Source organism: Triticum urartu, chromosome 3A (assembly GCF_056163025.1).
Source record: "Triticum urartu cultivar PI428250 chromosome 3A, HENAU_Tu73, whole genome shotgun sequence".
Classification (NCBI taxonomy): domain Eukaryota; kingdom Viridiplantae; phylum Streptophyta; class Magnoliopsida; order Poales; family Poaceae; genus Triticum; species Triticum urartu.
Window position 1 is genome coordinate 397,271,746 of NC_141875.1, and position 15,007 is coordinate 397,286,752.

A 15,007-nucleotide genomic window follows, 5' to 3' on the forward strand; every position below is an offset into this window, starting at 1 on the left:
AACCCCCCTCCGGCAGATCGCCGGAAAAGGTCCCCAGATAGGATCTCACGGGTACAGAAGGTTGCGGCGGTCGAAACGTGGTTTCGTGGCTCCCCTAGATGTTTTTAGGGTATAAGAGTATATATAGGTGAAAGAAGTAGGTCGGTGGAGCTGCGAGGGGACGATGAGGGTGGGGGGCGCGCCTGGCCCCCTGGGCACGCCGCCCTACCTCGTGGCCGCCTCGCTACTTCCTTGACGTCCACTCCAAGTCTCCTGGATTGCATTTGTTCCAAAAAAGATCCTCGTGAAGGTTTCATTCCGTTTGGATTCCGTTTGATATTCCTTTTCTGCGAAACCCTAAAATAGGCAAAAAAACAGCAATTTGCACTGGGCCTTCGGTTAATAGGTTAGTCCCAAAAATAATATAAAAGTGCATAAGAAAGCCCATAAACTTTCAAAACAGATAATATAATAGCATGGAACAATCAAAACTTATAGATACATTGGAGACATATCAAGCATCCCTAGGCTTAATTCCTGCTCGTGCTCGAGTAGGTAAATGATAAAAACAAAAATTTTGATGTGGAATGCTACCTAACATAATTTTCAATGTGTTTCTCTTTATTGTGGCATGAATGTTTAGATCCGAAGATTCTAGACAGAAGTTTAATATTGAGAAAAAATAATAATACTTCAAGCAATGCTAACCAAGCAATCATGTCTTATCAAAATAACATAGCCAAAGAAAGCTTATCCCTACAAAATCATATAGTTTGGCCATTGTCGGTGTCAAAACCAGCGGATCTCGGGTAGGGGGTCCCGAACTGTGCGTCTAGGATCGATGGTAACAGGAGACGGGGGGCACAAGGTTTTACCCAGGTTTGAGCCCTCTCTATGGAGGTAATACCCTACATCCTGCTTGATTGATCTTGATGAATATGAGTATTACAAGAGTTTATCTACCACGAGATCGTAATGACTAAACCCTAAAAGTCTTGTCTGGCTATGATTATCAGGATTCAGCCTATCTACGGACCTAGCCCTCCGGTTTATATAGACATGGGAGGGATCTAGGGTTACATAAGGCCGGTTACAAAGAAAGGAATCTTCATAGTTGGTCGCTAAGCTTGCCTTCCACGCCAAGGAGAGTCCTATCCAGACATGGGTGCAGTCTTTGGTCTGTGTGTTCTTCACATCCCATCAGTCCGGCCCATGGCTAACAGGCCGGATGCCCGAGGACCCCTTAGTCCAGGACTCCCTCAGCAGGCCCTGAACCTAGCTTCAATGACAATGTATCCGGCGCGTAGATCTGTCTTCAGCATTGCAAGGCGGGTTCCTCCTTCCGAACTCCAAGATAGTCTTCGGACGTAATGATCGTGTCCGGACCTGTAACATAAGTACCACAACCGTAGAGCATAGTATTTTACGAGTCCAATCTGCTGATAATTTTTATAACGTGACATCATGCTCACCCGGTTATTTATTTCAAACCGTTTCCTATCCCACCGTTCCACGTTTTGAGGTGTGGTTGTTATTGGCATGTCCTGTCGAAGCAGAGATCGCGTCCCCTTATTGCGGGATTCTCATCAATACGAGCATGGGTAACCCAACCGTTCTTTTGGAAAGATTCCTTAGGAATAGGCAAGTCTTCAGGCTCAGGAGGAGGCGTTCAATACCCGGTGCCTTTATAAAGGAGCCAAGGGCCGTCTTTTTGCGCCAAACCTCTCATCAGCCTTTCCAACCTCAAGTTCTAGCACCCAAGGTTCGACTCCATCACTCCAAGCTTCCCCATCATGTCCAGACCCAGCCCTCAAGGTCGATGGGTGGCCTCCTCCGTTACAGAGGAGGATATCGCAAAGCATCGGGTGGCCAGATACCTGACTGCGGAGATCCCCCACATGCTTCCTGCTCAAGGATAGGTTATTCCGACCCCCAAATCCGGCGAGCGGGTCGTATTCATCTCTCACTTCCTTTGAGGGTTAGGGTTCTCTCTCCACCCTATTGTCTGGGGGCTAATGTTTTATTACAGACTGGATTTTCACGATCTAGCTCCGGATTCTTTCCTCCACGTCTCGGCGTTTATCATCATGTGCGAGGCCTTCATCCGAATCCCCCACACTTTGGCCTATGGCTCAAGACCTTTAGTGTGAAGCCGAAGGTAGTCGACAGAGAACCGGTGGAGTGTGGCGGTGCTGTAGTAAGCAAGCTTACCAACACTCTCTGGCCAAAAGGCTCCTTCACAGAGATTTCCAACCAATGGAAGCAAGAGTGGTTTTACATCACGGAACCCCATAGCACCAAGTGGGCAGCTATACCTGCATTTTGTTCCAGTCCTCCGTTATAGCTTGCATCATGGATCAATAAGGGGCTGGACTGGGGATTAGTTGATGAAGTACAGACTCTACAGAGCCGCATCCGAACCCTCCTTGAGAAGGACTTAGATCTTGTAGACGTGATTCAAGTAATGCTAGTCCGCTGAGCTCTGCCATGCCAGCGTAGGCCTCTCCGCATGTGGGAGTTTAATCCGGAAGGACCACAAACCCTCCAACACTTCTTCGGCATTATGCACAAAGGGATGTGGAAGTTGTTTTTCAGGAAACGAAAACATTTGCCGGACACCACTGAGGACGCCGGCCTCGACTACAAACGTCCAGATACCCCGGTAAGCACTCGACTTTCGAACACTTTGTAGTTAAGTATGCCGTAATACGTTACTGAGAAAACTATCCTCTTTCAGGGCTGGATAAAGAAAGCGGAATTAATTAGGTGTTCGGCCCCCCTTCCCGAAGGTTCAGCGGATCCCGTGTTAACAAGGATGTTGGCCCCGGCACTATACCAAATGCCTGTGAAGGAGAGCAAAACGGAGAGTGGGAGGACCAAACATGGCCTCCATTCCAAAGGTATATCAGACATTGTGTCTGAGGGAATCAAGATTCCATCATCCGAAGACAAAAATGAAGGGGAAGTCGACGTCTCTTCCCCCCCATGGAAAGAAAAGGGCCGCTTCCAAAGATTGGAACGAAAAGGCTCCCAAGCGAGGCAAGATGCCTTTGACGGGTGGCCCGGGCTTGGAGGACGACATTATCGCGTAGTCCCATGACAAGGACAAGCCTCAGGCCAAATCGTAAGTGAACAAGGGTGTTTTAAATATGTCCTGTTCCCTTCTTGTAATGTCTAGAATACATGTTTTTTTGAAGTTCGGCACGCAGTCTTCTCCAACAATCCTCTTCCTCAGGGGACCTTCTCCCAGAGATGATGGAAAGCGAGACGCCTCCACTGGTCTCCTCGCCCAATAGGGAGGACGACTTCGAGGTGTCGTCACGGAGGGTCTCCCCCGATCAACAAGTGGTGCAAGGTATGACGAAGACACTACCCGAAGGTGATACTTCGGTGGCCCAGGGTCCGGAGACCAACAATGGAGGTCCCGAAAGTCCGGTCTTCAGTCGGATACGAATAAACAGATCCCTTCAAAGGGAGGCCATACTCCTACAACATCTTCCGGAGACCCAAAGGCGCCGGATATATTGACGAACATGCTGCGGCAGGCGTCTGTCTCAGAGGAACATCGTACCTTGATGGGCACGGTGGTCGAAAAGGTCCTGTCCGTGAAAAGCGGATTGAATGAGGCCTTCGTGGGCTTGCTAAGAGGCTTCGAGGTTTGTACTATAATATGTTCGATTGTGTTTTATTCACAAAATACACCTGTGTATAGATAGTAGCCCCTGAGACTCTGATTGGCTTCCCGAGGGAGGCGATCAGAGGATCAAAAGATATGCCCAGGAAATAATATGGTTAATTGGAACACAGGCTATGACCTCCCCAGAAACTGTCCGGACTATAGTGGTTTCGGAGTTGCAACACAAGATTGATGAGGCGGATAATGATATCGCGCTTATCAACAGGCGGCTTGACAAGGCGCAAGGTATGTTTTTGGGGCAGCCATGCTATGCACGTGTTTACAATATAAGCATCATGCAAACATTTGTGTAATAAGATGTACATATCTGCAGATGGTGCTGCCGTGGTCGAGATCCTTCGAACTGAGCTAGCCTGGGCCAAGGAGCAGGCCCAGATTAGTAATGCGGCTACTGAAAAGGCATCTGCCGAGTTAAAGGCCGAACAGGCTGCTCGACATCAATACGAGGAGAAAATATCCTCGATGACGCTTGAACTAAAGGAGGCCGCTAGCCGCTGCGGATTGCTCGAGAGGGATAATAAAGCCAAAACGGCTGATCTTGGCAAGGCCTTACGAGGGGCAAGAGAAGCCCGGTCCGAATCTAGAGCGGCCCGGGAAGAGATCCGGCAAGCTGGGGAGATCACGGCTGGTAAGCCCTTTTTATTGCAAACTAAGTTCGGCGATCCGAATTATGCTCGGCTTAACCAAGTGTGGAGCTCTCTAGACGTGTTTTTGGACCTGCCGAAGAGTTCTTCCGATGCAGTGCAGTTTTACCAAGCACAAGAGTGATATGCAACGGAGAAGCTTTTCTGGTCACAATTTGGTGCATCAAAATGCCCTCTACTGCTGAATGAACAGATGTCCCAACGGGCCGAGCTTCAAAGGATGTCCAGTACTGCCATGAAGAATGTCATACTCCGGCTGTGGCCGACTGAGCCTATTCCGAATAGCTACTTTGGTTTGGTGCAACAGCTTGCTGATGCGGTGCCACGTGTTGACGCCGTGAAGCGGTCAACGTGCATTGAAGGTGCACGGGTGGCCTTTGCCCGAGTCAAGACATACCAGGGGAAGATGAAGCCCATCAATATTGCAGCGGAGGGTCCACCCAAGGGCAAGGACCATCACGCACCAGAGCATTACTTCGAGGACGTCTTACAGGCTGCCCGCTTGATAGAGGGTCAATGTTCGAAAGGCATAATATTCGAGTGAACTCTTTATGAATTGTAAAAGACAATTTTTATAATCAGTTTATATTTTAGTTTTGCCTAAAGGCTTTTGTTCCTCCTATGCGGCCATTTGTATGTGATCTAAAAGTTTTCCAATCGTCGGCTTCATCCCCCTCGTAGGAAATACGGGGGTGTTCGGAAAAGCATCCGATCACTCTTGACCCAACGTCTTGGTCCGTGAAGGAGGTGTCAGTACGGTGAACCAGGCAACCGGACTATAGGGCGTTAACACTTTCACTTAGCCATAGGAGTTTTATGGTGGGTCTATGATATAGCCCCTGTTATGTACGTGGCATATTCTCGTATAATGCATTTACATATTTGACCTGAAATAGATCCTTCGTGTGACACGGCGGGAATCACGAAAGATTCCAATAAGTCATCGAGTGGTTTACCAGCTCTCGCCGCATCATGACAGTCAGTTTTAGGCTTTCTCTACTGAGGTGTTTAACCAGGTGAACCGGTAGCACAATCGTAGTAGTTCTCCCTTTACTACCCTAGCCGATAGAGCGGAACATAAGGTAGCAAACACAGGAGCCGGGCAACCCAACTTTTGACCCAAGACATGATTCGGAGCTGATGCATATAAGGCCAAAACTCACGACGCTGAGGTACGCAATAGAGCTGTTCGGACTTTTTCGGCAACTCGTTTGTTCCCATACCGAGCCCCTGGCAAGTTCTGCCGAGGTGTATGTTTGAAACAACCGTAGGGATAAAACTCAGTTCTTTAGAAAAGAGTGGATTATTTTTACTGGGATCTGAGTGATGTGCCAATCGTTTATATAGATATATAACAAAGCCACAACCCCGGCTATTTTACATGCCAGGTGTTGAAGGCAGAGGAAAAAGGCACTTTACATGCTCGAAATAGAGAGTGCGGTCTACAAAAAGTTATTTTGGACCTCCTGTCGCACGTCTGCGCCGCCTTTCCTCGGTGGAGGGCCTCCTTATTAGGAGTATACTTTGGGTGGATTTATGAACCCAGACTCTGATATAGCCCATGATATGGCTAGCTTGTGCACTACCTGTGGCAAAGGATAATGGAAAAGGAAAGAGTAATTTAGAAAAAAGGGGAAAAGGGAGTAGTTTATGGGAGTACTTGTAGACCCGTCCGTATTGTGCTTTCGCCGACGCCCAGGCTATTTGAAGTGCATAGTTATATGTGCGGCACAGATTTCGCAGGTGTATGAGGCGGACGGCGGAAGCCGAACTGCTAGTCCTGCTCCAAAATTGGTCGATCCTATTGAGTGGAGACTAGAGGCTTAATGGCCAACAAGGTATGCGGTTTAATGGGACCGCTTTTATACTTCGGCTGAGGTTGCCGTAGTGTGATCCTTAGTCCGGAGGGAGTGTTTATCCTGCTCCCCTATAGAATTGTGTGTCATGTATACCATGTTCACTGTTTTCACTTCGGGGGGAAATTGCTTCTGACCCCCGGTATTTGATTGGTGAGCCTCTTCGTCATTGCTGTCGCCTGGTGGCCTCCTCCCCTTGTGTTCGGCATTGAGCTTGCCGGCCTGCTTGAAGACCCAACAGCTTCTGTTGGTATGATTGGCTAGTTTGTCGGGGTGGCCATGAATCTGGCAGGGCCAGTCCGATATCTTGTCCAAATTGGATGGTCCGTCTATGTTTGCCTTGAATGGATTCTTCTGTTGACCGGATTTGGGGCCGCTGAATCCGGCATTGACCGTTGTCTCATGCTTTCTTTCATTATCATTGCGGCGTTTGTATTTACTGCGTTGTGGTTTTCCATTGCTGTCCCGGACTTCAGAAGTGCCCGGATCGCTGGCGCTGTTACTTCTATGAGCGAGCCAGCTGTCTTCTCCCGCGCAAAAGCGGGCCATCAGAGTGGTAAGGGCTGGCATGGATTTTGGTTTTTCTTGACCGAGGTGGCGGGTGAGCCACTCGTCCCGGACGCTGTGCTTGAAGGCCGCTAGGGATTCCGTGTCCGGACAATCGACGATTTGGTTCTTTTTAACTAAGAACCTACTCCAAAGCTTCCTGGCCGACTCTCCGGGTTGTTGGACAATGTGACTTAAGTCATCGGCATCTGGTGGCCGGACATATGTACCTTGGAAGTTGTCAAGGAAGGCCTCTTCCAAATCCTCCCAGCTACCAATAGAATTTTCAGGCAGACTGTTTAGCCAGTGCTGAGCTGGCCCTTTGAGTTTTAAAGGAAGGTATTTGATGGCGTGGAGGTCATCTCCACGAGCCATATGAATGTGGAGAATAAAGTCCTCGATCCACACCGCGGGGTCAGTTGTTTCGTCGTATGATTCGATATTTACGGGTTTAAACCCTTCTGGGAATTCGTGATCCATTACTTCGTCAGTGAAGCAAAGAGGGTGTGCGGCGCCTCTATGTCGGGCCACATCGCGACGTAGCTCCGATGGAGTCCGTCTGCGGTGTTCGGCCCGTGTATGACTAGGCTTGTCATAGCCGAATAGATGGCTGTCGTCACGTGTCGAGGTACGTCCTCGTGATCCGTAGAATGATCTGGTATGTCCTGCTCTATTATTCAGGTCCTGCCGAAGGTCATATGTATGACCACGAGCTATTTTATCTCTGCCTTTATAATGAGGCATGGAGGGCTGGTATTCGGCTTGAGTTGCCGTTTTATCCCGACCTCGTGGTATATAGTCGGTCAGCCTCATTGCGTGATGATGGTATGGGCTCCAGCGCCTCATCATCGAACTGAGGTGGCAATTTGCACTTCGGGTAGCTTTTGGCTGGGCGCTTGAGGCCGTATTATTCGGCTGCTAGGACATCGGTCCATCTATCATTGAGCAGATCTTGGTCAGCTTGAAGCTGCTGCTTCTTCTTTTTTAGGCTCCTTGCAGTGGCTATTAGCCGGCGCTTAAAGCGCTCCTGCTCGAGGGGTTCCTCGGGTATGATAAAATCTTCGTTGCCGAGGCTCACCTCATCCTCGGAGAGCGGAAGATAATTACTGTCCTCCGAGTCTTCGTTTATGGCCTGTTCGTCGGGCTAACCTGCCCATCTTCCCGTTCTTCTTGTTCGGAAGTTGCCTCAACGGGGTCTTCATTATCGTCAGCACCGTCCGGAGTATTATCTTCTCCCGTGCCGGTGTTGCTGTCTTTTGAATGACGTGACTTAGAGCGGTGCCGAGGACGCCGACGTTTTTGCTGTATCTGAGGAGGTTTATTCTCGACTGGATTTTCTTTGTCACCGTCGTTGGTTGTTTTGGGTGTGTCCACCATGTACACATCGTATGAGGAAGTGGCCGTCCAACGTCCGGTGAACGGCGGATTTTGGTTTTGATCCTCATCAGCATCGTCGTCCATACCATCGATGTCTTCGGAGTCATAATCAAGCGTCTCGGTTAAGTCCTCGACCGTGGCTATGAAGTGGGTGGCGGGTGGGAAGCAAAAATTCTCCATCATCAGCTCCTAGTTCGAACTGGACAAAGTTTGGCCATGAATCCCCCGCCAAGGACAAGTTCTTTAATGAGTTTAGCACGTCTCCCAAAGGCGAGTGCTAGAAGATGTCTGCGGTGCTGAATTCGAAGATCGATAAACGATCAAGTTCGGCGTCCACGAACTCACACGGTTCGGAACTTATTGCCGGAGATGAGTCCGGAGTTCCAGTGACACAGATATCGTGTGAGGTTAAGTCCATGTGCGGCTCCAACATCGGGGGATCTATGGCCTCCGTGGTGGGGTTGATCCTCCGGTCCTTGGATGGTGCAGTATGCTTCGGATCTAAGGCCAGAGCGGCTACGGGAGCTATCTCCTGGATGTGGTCCGATGACAGATTTAAGTCATGTCCATCGGGGTGACCAGGAGTGGTTGCCGCGGTCTCGATTTCGGCGAAGATCAAGTCTCCACGGATGTCGAAAATGTAGTTCAAGCTCCCAAATCTGACCTGGTGGCCAGAGGCGTAGCCATCAATCTACTCCAGATGGCCAAGCGAGTTGGCCCGCAGTGCGAAGCCACCGAACATGAAGATTTGTCCAGGGAGGAAGGTCTCGCCTTGGACAGCATCATCGTTGACGATTGAAGGGGCCATCAAACCTTTTAGGGACGGCACAGTGGAACTCTCAATGAAAGCACCAATGTCGGTGTCAAAACTGGCGGATCTCGGGTAGGGGGTCCCGAACTGTGCGTCTAGGATCGATGGTAACAGGAGACGGGGGGCACAGGGTTTTACCCAGGTTTGGGCCCTCTCTATGGAGGTAATACCCTACGTCCTGCTTGATTGATCTTGATGAATATGAGTATTACAAGAGTTGATCTACCACGAGATCGTAATGACTGAACCCTAAAAGTCTAGTCTGGCTATGATTATCATGATTCGGCCTATCTACGGACCTAGCCCTCCGGTTTATATAGACACGGGAGGGATCTAGGGTTACACAAGGTCAGTTACAAAGAAAGGAATCTTCATAGTTGGTCGCCAAGCTTGCCTTCCACGCCAAGGAGAGTCCTACCCAGACACGGGTGCAATATTCAGTCTTCGTGTTCTTCACCACCCATTAGTCCAACCCATGGCTAATAGGCCGGACACCCGAGGACCCCTTAGTCCAGGACTCCCTCAGCCATGCTTCATTTTCGTCACACAAAATGCTCCCATCATGCACAACCCCGATGACAAGCCAAGCAATTGTTTCATACTTTAGTCTTTTCAAACTCTTTGAACTTTCATGCAATATATGAGTGCGAGCCATGGATATAGCACTATGGGTGGAATAGAATATGATGATGAAGGTTGTGTGAGAAGACAAAAGGGAGAAAGTCTCACATTGACGCAGCTAATCAACGGGCTATGGAGATTCCCATCAATTGATGTCAATGCAAGGAGTAGGGATTGCCATGCAACAGATGCACTAGAGCTATAAATATATGAAACTCAACAAAAGTAACTAAGTGGGTGTGCATCCAACTTGCTTGCTGACGAAGACCTAGGGCATTTTGAGGAAGCCCATTGTTGGAATATACAAGCCAAGTTCTATAATGAAAAATTCCCACTAGTATATGAAAGTGACAACATAAGAGACTTTCTATCATAAAGATCATGGTGCTACTTTGAAGCACATGTGTGGAAAAAGGATAGTAACATTGCCCATTCTCTCTTTTTCTCTCATTGTTTTTGGGCCTCTTTTTTTATGGCCTTTCTCTTTTTTCGAATAACTTTCCTCACATGGGACAATGCTCTAATAATGAAAACCATCACACTTTTATTTACTTTACAACTCAAGAATTACAACTCGATACTTAGAACAAAATATTACTCCATGTGAATGCCTCCGGCGGTGTACCGAGATATGAATCAAGAGTGACATGTATGAAAGAATTATGAAGGTGGCTTTGCCACAAATACGATGTCAACTACATGATCATGCAAGGCAATATGACAATGATGGAGCGTGTCATAATAAACGGAACGGTGGAAAGTTGCATGGCAATATATCTCGGAATGGCTATGGAAATGCCATAATAGGTAGGTATGGTGGCTGTTTTGAGGAAGATATAAGGAGGCTTATGTGTGATAGAGCGTATCATATCACGTGGTTTTGATGCACCAGCGAAGTTTGCACCAAATCTCGAGGTGAGAAAGGGCAATGCACGGTACCAAAGAGGCTAGCAATGATGGAAGGGTGAGAGTGCGTATAATCCATGGACTCAACATTAGTCATAAAGAACTCATATACTTATTGCAAAAATCTACAAGTCATCAAAACCAAGCACTACGCGCATGCTCCTAGGGGATAGATTGGTAGGAAATGACCATCGCTCGTTCCCGACCGCCACTCATAAGGAAAGCAATCAAAGAACACCCCATGCTTCAAATTTGTCACACAACTTTTACCATACGTGCAAGCTATGGGACTTGCCAACTTCAACACAAGTATTTATCAATTCCATAATTACTCAACTAGCACAACTCTAATATTACCACCTTTATATCTCAAAACAACTATCAAGAATCAAACTTCTCATAACATTTAATGCACTCTATATGAAAGTTTTTATTATACCCATCCCGAATGTCTATCATATTAGGAATAATTTCATAACCTAAGCAAATTACCATGCTGTTCTAAAAGACTCTCAAAATAATATAAGTGAAGCATTAGAGATCAATAATTTCTATAAAATAAAACCACCACCGTGCTCTAAAAAGATATAAGTGAAGCACTCGAGCAAAATTATCTAGCTCAAAAGATATAAGTGAAGCACATAGAGTATTCTAATAAATTAAGATTCATGTGTGTCTCTCCCAAAAGGTGTGTACATCAAGGGTTATTGTGGTAGACTAAAAAGCAAAGACTCAAATCATACAAGACGCTCCAAGCAAAACACATATCATGTGGTGAATAAAAATATAACCTCAAGTAAAGTTACCTATAGATGAAGACGAAAGAGGGGATGCCTTCCGGGGCATCCCCAAGCTTAGGCTTTTGGTTGTCCTTGAATTTTACCTTGGGGTGCCTTGGGCCCAAGCTTAGGCTCTTGCCACTCCTTGTTCCAAAATCCATCAAATCTTTACCCAAAAACTTGAAAACTTCACAACACAAAACTCAACAGAAAACCTCATGAGCTCCGTTAGTATAAGAAAACAAACCACCACTTTAAGGTACTGTAATGAACTCATTCTTTATTTATATTGGTGTTAAACCTACTGTATTCCAACTTCTCTATGGTTCATAGCCCCCGATACTAGCCATAGATTCATCAAAATAAGCAAACAACACACGAAAAACAGAATTTGTCAAAAATAGAATAGTTTGTAGTAATCTGTAGGTTTTGAATACTTCTATAACTCCAAAAATCCTGAGAAGTTATGACATCCTAAATAATTTGTATATTTATCTACTGCCGTTGGAATCAGTATTTTATCGCTCTCTGGTTAAAAATGAAAATTATTCTCGTCAGCGCATACTTTCTGTTGTTTTTTCAGCAAGATCAAATAACAATCATCCAAGAAGATCCTAAAGGCTTTACTTGGCACAAACACTAACTAAAGCATAAAAAACACAATCATAATAGAGGATAGATGATTTATTTATTACTAAAAAGGAACAAAAAGCAAGGAACAAAAGTAAAATTGGGTTGCCTCCCAACAAGCGCTATCATTTAACGCCCCTAGCTAGGCATAAAAACAAGAATAGATCTAGGTATTATCATCTTTGGTATGCAACCCATATGTGGCTCTCATAATATATTCATAAGGTAATTTAATTTTATTTCTATGAAAGTGTTCCATGCATTTCCTTAAGGGAAATTGGAATCTAATATTTCCTCCTTTCATGTCAATAATTGCACCAATCGTTCTAAGGAAAGGTCTACCAAGAATAATAGGATATGTAGGATTGGAATCTATATCAAGAACAATGAAATCTACGGGAACATAATTCCTATTTGCAACAATAAGAACATCATTGATCCTTCCCATAGGTTTCTTAATGGTGGAATCCGCGAGATGCAAATTTAACGAACAATCATCAAATTCACGGAAACCTAACACATCACACAAAGTTTTTGGAATCGTGGAAACACTAGCACCCAAATCACATAAAGCATAGAATTCATAATATTTAATATTAATTTTAATAGTAGGTTCCCACTCATCATAAAGTTTTCTAGGAATAGAAACTTCTAGTTCAAGCTTTTCTTTGTGGGATTGCATCAAAGCATCAACGATGTGTTTAGCAAAAGCTTTGTTTTGATCATAAGCATGAGGAGAATTTAGCCCGGATTGCAACAAGGAAATACAATCTATCAAAGAGCAATTATCATAATTAAATTCCTTGAAATACAAAATAGTGGGTTCATTGCTATGTAAAATTTTGACCTCTTCAATCCCACTTTTACTAATTTTTGCATCAAGATCTAAAAACTCCGAATCATTGGGACGCCTTCTAACTAAAGTTGACTCATCTCCAGTCCCATCTTTATTAAGATTCATATTGGAAAACAAAGATTTAAAAGGAGACACACCAATCACTTTTAGATCTTCATCATTATTATCATGAAAACTAGAAGAACACGCCTTCACAAAGCAATCCTTTTTAGCACGCATCCTAGCGGTTATTTCTTTGCACTCATCAATGGAAATTCTCTTGGTTTTGAGAGACTCATTGATATCATGCTTAGGTGGGATAGATCTAAGTTTCAAAGAATCAACATCAAGATAAATTCTATCAACGTTCCTAGCCAACCCATCAATCTTAAGCAATCTTTCTTTAAGCAAAGCATTGAAATTCTTATGCGAATTCATACATTCTTTAACACTAGTCTCAAAATCAGAGGGCTTCTTATTAAAATTTCCATAAGAGTTGTTGTAGGAATTACCATAATTATTAGAGGAATTACTAGGAAATGACATAGAATTGAAATTTCCTCTGTACGCGTTGTTGCCAAAATTGTTCCTACCAACAAAATTCACATCCATAGATTAATTATTATTCTCAATCAAAGTGGACAAAGGCATATCATTAGGATCAAAAGTAGCACTCTTATTAGCAAATAATTTCATAAGTTCATCCATTTTTCCACTCAAAACATTAATCTCTTCTATCGCATGAACCTTTTTATTAGTATATCCTTCGGTGTGCCATTGAGAATAATCAACCATAATATTATCTAGGAGTTCAGTAGCTTCTCCTAAAGTGATTTCCATAAAAGTGCCTCCCGCGGCCGAATCTAAAAGATTTCTAGAAGCAAAATTCAGTCCAACATAAAAAATTGTATAATCATCCATAAATTCAAACTATGCGTAGGGAAATTACGTATCATTAATTTCATCCTCTCCCAAGCTTGTGCAACATGCTCATGATCAAGTTGCTTAAATTTCATAATATCGTTTCTAAGAGAGATGATCTTAGCGGGAGGAAAATACTTAGAGGTAAAAGCATATTTGCACTTATTCCATGAATCAATACTATTTTTAGGCAAAGAAGAGAACCAAGTTTTAGCACGATCTCTAAGCGAAAACGGAAATAGCTTCAATATAACAATATCATTATCCCCATATTTATTCTTTTGCATATCACATAAATCAACAAAGCTGTTAAGATGGGTAGCATCATCTTCACTAGGAAGTCCAGCAAATTGATCTTTCATGACAAGATTCAGCAAAGCAGTATTAATTTCACAAGACTCAGCATCGGTAAGAGGAGCAATCGGAGTGCTAATAAAATCATTATTGTTGGTATTGGAAAATTCACATAATTTAGTATTATCTTGAGCCATCATGACAAACAATCAATCCAACAAACAATCACACAAGAGGCGAGCGAAAAGAAACGAACGGAAAAAGGGCAAATGGAAAAGAGGCAAATAAAACGGCAAGGGTGAAGTGGGGGAGAGGAAAACGAGAGGCAAATGGCAAATAATGTAATGCGAGGGATAAGAGTTTGTGATGGGTACTTGGTATGTCTTGACTTGGCATAGATAACCCCGGCAACGGCGCCAGAAATCCTTCTTGCTACCTCTTGAGCATGCGTTGGTTTTCCCTTGAAGAGGAAAGGGTGATGTAGCAAAGTAGCGTAAGTATTTCCCTCAATTTTGAGAAGCAAGGTATCAATCCAGTAGGAGACTACACACAAGATAAATATTTTTGGTATTTTTGTTGTATAGATTGAAAAGTAAAGATTGAAAAATAAACGTTGATAGAAATAGCTAGTTGACGGGGAAATTATATGATGTAAAGTAGACCCGAGGGCCATAGGTTTCACTAGCGGCTTCTCTCAAGATAGCATATATTACGGTGGGTGAACAAATTACTGCCGAGCAATTTATAGAAAAGCGCATAGTTAAGATGATATCTAGGCATGAACATAGGCATAATGTCCGTGTCAAGTAGACCGAAACGATTCTACATCTACTACTATTACTCCACACATCGACTGCTATCCAGCATGCATCTAGAGTATTAAGTTCAAAAGAACAGAGTAACACATTAGGCAAGATGACATGATGTAGAGGGATAAACTCAAGCAATATGATATAAACCCCATCTTTTTATCCTCGATGGCAACAATACAATACGTGCCTTGCTGCCCCTGCTGTCGCTGGGAAAGGGCACCGCAAGATTGAACCCAAAGCTAAGCACTTCTCCCATTGCAAGAAAGATCAATCTAGTAGGCCAAACCAAACTGATAATT